This window comes from Echinops telfairi, unplaced genomic scaffold, assembly GCF_000313985.2.
Source record: "Echinops telfairi isolate 266 unplaced genomic scaffold, ASM31398v2 ScPeMD7_655;HRSCAF=1070, whole genome shotgun sequence".
NCBI classification, from domain to species: Eukaryota; Metazoa; Chordata; class Mammalia; order Afrosoricida; family Tenrecidae; genus Echinops; species Echinops telfairi.
Window position 1 is genome coordinate 26,163,672 of NW_022104553.1, and position 4,245 is coordinate 26,167,916.

General features: G+C 62.2%; 1 protein-coding gene across 1 annotated transcript in view; it reads left to right on the plus strand.

Annotated features, from left to right (window-relative positions):
• The first annotated feature begins 2,247 nt into the window (after nt 1-2,247).
• The window catches only part of PPP1R13L (protein phosphatase 1 regulatory subunit 13 like), a 17,237-nt gene continuing 15,239 nt past the window's right edge, over nt 2,248-4,245 (plus strand). Inside the window, exon 1 of the mRNA XM_045292672.1 lies at nt 2,248-2,443. The gene's annotated coding sequence lies outside the window, so the exon portion shown is untranslated. The remainder of the gene's footprint in view (nt 2,444-4,245) is intronic.

Genomic DNA, 4,245 nt, shown 5'->3' on the forward strand with positions numbered 1-4,245 from the left:
GAGAGACCTGCCCCAGGGGCCTCTCACCAGTCAGGGGTGAAGTCCGCAGGGGCACGAATGAACCACAGCTCCGTATCCGGGCCCTTCAGCGCCTCCAGGGAGAAACGAGGGTGCTCTGAGGCTGGGGGCATCGCGACAAAGTTGGGGGGACAAGAGAACCGCGCCGCACCTGCGGGCGAAGAGGAAATGGTGGTCTGTTGACACTTTCCTGCCCGTCTGATCCTCTAAGCCAGCGGTTCTCAACCTGTGGGGCGCGACCCCCTGGGGGGTGTCAAACGACCCTTTCACAGGGGTCGCCCGATTCATGACAGTTGCAACATGGCGGTTATGAAGTAGCAAAGAAAAGAATTTGATGGTTGGGGGGGAGGGTCACCACCACATGAACTGCATGAAAGGGGCGCGGTATTCGGAAGGTTGAGAACCACTGCTAAGCCAAGGTTCCTCTCGGTCCACCAGCCTCCGCCTCAGTGCCCGAAATCCGTGTCACCCCACTGGTGACACCCAGGGCGCCCCTTTCACCCCACTACAGGCACCCTCTCCACCAGTCCAGTCTCCGGAAGTGGCTTCTCTCGGGCCAAACTCTCCCAGCCAGGTGGCCTTTCTCTCCCCGCCCGCCCCCCGCGCCTTCTGCGGCCGGTCAGCTAGTCCCGCAGCCACCTACCGCCAGCCGGCGCGTCCGCCACGCCGGGCTCCATCCCGCACGAAAAGCCCGTGTCCCGCGCGCAGGGCACGGCTGCGAACCACGTGGAGCCGAAGGGGTGGAGCTTAGCCGGGCGCGCCCTTGCGCGCAGGCTCGTGGGGGGAGCCACTCTGCGTCTGTTCGTCCTGTGGATAATTTGCGGGGCGAGTCCCACTTGCACACAAATGGACAAGTGACCGTAAGATCTACTCTCGGAAATCAGCTCCCGAAAGCGGCTGGATCGCTTCTCGACCGGAGTTCGAGCCCCCCTCCCCGCAGGTCTCTCCCCACCGACTCTCAGAGGTGAGTTGGCCCGATACCGCCTTTAAAGGGGCAGTTACACTGGGGGGGGGCTCAACTCCTAGGAGACCAGCCGACTGATGGGTCTGGATTCTTCCAGAGAGAGTCGTCTTGGCGCTGCGCTTGCTCCCCGTGTTGCAATCCCTGTTGGGGAGACCGCGATGCCTCAGAAGTTCAAAACTTGAGTGGGAGAGGTGGGAAAGATAAAGGTAGGGGGTTCACCAGGGAGGGGCGGGGCACCGAAGCTTTGGGAGCGGGAATCGCTAGGGGGCGGGGCTGCTACCCGGGGGCGGAGCCTCCGGACCCAAGCCCTGGAAACAGGGGGCGGGGCGCTTGAAGGGCGGGGCCAGAGCATCAAACGACGTCAGTAACGGCCTGGGAGGTTTTCGTCTCGGATCCTGGGGACTTTCGCCCAAAAGTGTAGGAACCCTGACCGCTCCCCGTTCTGGGGCCCGTGTAAACAGTGCCACGTGGAGACGGGTATGGGGGGAGGCGCCCAGACCTCGTCCCACGGGACCCCGCTGCGGGAGGCGGGCGGCAGGCGAAGCTGTGAGACGGTGGCTAGACAGGGTGACCCGACTGCATTCCTAGCCGGTGTGTCAGCGCCGCTCCCCGGCCCCCCTCGGCCGGATCCTCCTTTACAATTGAGGCGCCCCTTCCCCTGCTTCCCGGGACGGGAGCGGCTTTCCTGGAGGGTTAGGAGGGTCCGGGGAAGGGGTAGCGCTCCCTCCACCCGGGATCTCCAGGTTCTGCGCGTGGGCGAGACGCCTGGGCGCTACTCCGGCGGGCTCGCGAACTACAACTCCCAGAGGGCCTGTGGCCGGCGCGACCGGCCGTCTGTCGCGCTTGCTGCTGGGGATTGTAGTCCCAGTTCCCCTACGCTGGGCGCTGTTGCTCGGCGACCCAACCCGCCCTTGTTTACCTGCCCACGGGGAGATTGAGACCCAGGGGTCCAGGGGAATACTGATTTAGCGAGGCCCTTTTCTCACCTTAGTGGTGGCGCACACGTGGGTTTCCCGCACCCCCCAACCAACCTTCCACCCCTTTGGTGGTGTCCCAACCTGCATTCTGGAAGGATGTCTCTGGGCTGGGGTGGGGTGGGGCGGGGGCTGGGGAGACTGCTCTTGCAGCCACAGAGAAGCAGGGTTCTGTACTAAGTTCCCGCGTCTTCCTGGCTAAGTCGCCGTCTGAGGTCTCACTTTCCATGTCTGTGGAATGGACTCCAGCCGAATCCAGCTGGGAGTGACTCCGGCCAACGACCTGTCCCCCGGGACTACAAGTCCCAAGGTGCTCGAGGCGAGCCCGGCTTCCCCTGCCCTCCCGGACCCGCCTCCTTCCAGCCCGAGTCACGTCGTCTAACCTGTTCCCGGTGCCCGCCCCGTCCTCCGTCCGCCGTCCGCCGCTCCCCGCAGCCAGAGCCGGAGCCGGAGGAAACCCGTGGGTGCCAGGACCTGCCCCGGATCCGTGAGTTCCGCTCCCGGGGTCCAGCGGGCCAGGAAAAGTAGACGCTCGGGTCCCAGGGAGGACTGAGAAGGGACTGGGACTCCGGATCCCGGGGCGGAGTTGGGGATACGCAGTTACCTGGGTCCCTGGGAGGCGTGAACTCGGACGCCAAGTTGGAAAGGCGACTCGGATGCCTGCTTTTTCTCAGTGTTGGGCTGCTTCACCTTGGTCCCTGGGACACGTTGGGGCTGGGACTCGAGAATCCTAGGAATGGGGGGAAGTGGGGAAAGGGGAAGTGGTCGCTCGGCAGACTGAACCCTGGGGCAGAACTGGGGTCTTGGATCCCTGAACCGTGGGAGAAATGGGGTTCCCCGGACTATGGGTTGGGCGGCTAGCCCTGCCCTCTCTCCTCGTTTGAATCTTCAGGTCTCGGGTTAGAATTAGGAGGGGGGTTCTTACTCCCAATAAAATGATTTTCTAAAAAAAAAAAGAAGAATTAGGAGGGGGATGGGAATGTGGGACCAGGGTGCCTGAAATGCAGCGGAGCAAGGATCCGGGGTCCCTCTCAGTGGCTGTGTCCTAGAGCGCCTACCATTTCCCGGCCCCAGGGATGGGGGCCGGGGGGCCGAGGCAGCTCTCCACCCTCTGTGTTGCTGCCCGAACCCCAATATGTCATTAACCGGGGCGTCAGACCTGCCTAACCAGAGGTGGGACCTCCGCCCCAAGGCGCCCCCTGGCGGAGGTAGGGGGCCTCGGATTGTCCCTGAGGGATAGAAAAGATCTGGGATTTGCAGGGGAGTGGGGAGTGGGGCGTTCTGGAACCCCACCCCCCACCCCCACCCCCCCGGAGTAAGCGTCAGAACCTGGAGTTGGCTTCTGGGAGGCTTGTCTGTGTTACGCATTTACACAGAGTGGAAGGGGTGAACTGAGGCTTAGAGCTGCCCTACAGGCAGCAGAGTTGGTGTGTGGGGGTGGTGGTGGGGGAGTAGGATTATTTGGTATCCCACCTCTCTGGTGGACAGGACTCCATCCACTCTCACCAGATTTTCTGACTATATATACTTTGCTGGGGTGAGAAATGTCACCCACGCCCCCCCTCTGCCTGACCCTGGGGTTGTGTGGGAGATAAGGAAAGGGTAGAGGGCTAATTCTGGAGCTGTCTGTTCGTCCTTGAGACTGGGGGAGGGCAGCCCCTCCCCACCTACGTCTATCTTCCTCCTCTGCCCACCCCAGGTCTGTCTGTGTCCTGTAGGGGATTAAACAAGGGCGTGGGGGAGGCAGGCGTGCTAAGGTAAAAACAGCACACACTTCCTAGTGGCTGGGCTTAAAGGGCAGTTTGGTGATAGTCTGAGATGAAATTAAAAATAATAGCTGTGGCTGCCAAGCCAGGGCCTGCCAGCCTGTGGGCTGGCACCAGTCTCCAGTGAGGCAGACAAGATGGTCCCGTTCCTCCACAGGCTTCTCAGGCAACCGCCCTACACTCTCTGGTTTTGCCCATCCCCAGGTCCTGACTCCACCCTCACTGTGGTGGGGAAACTGAGGCCAGGGAGCAGGCACAGCCCACGCCCAGGGCTTCCGTTCCCCATGTGTTTGATATCTTCCAGGGTTCCACCTGCCCTTGCCCCTGAATCACGCACTGGCTAGAGCACAGGATAGGACAGCTGGGATGAAGGGCCTTGAGATCCCGGGGATGGAGACTTGGTGGGGGGAGGACGCGGAAGCCGGGTCAAGACGCAGAACTTTTCAAATCCCAGAAAAAGTTGCAAAGGCTCTTTGAGGAGGGGGGCAGGGAAAGAAGAGAAAGAGAGAGAGAGGTCTTGAGC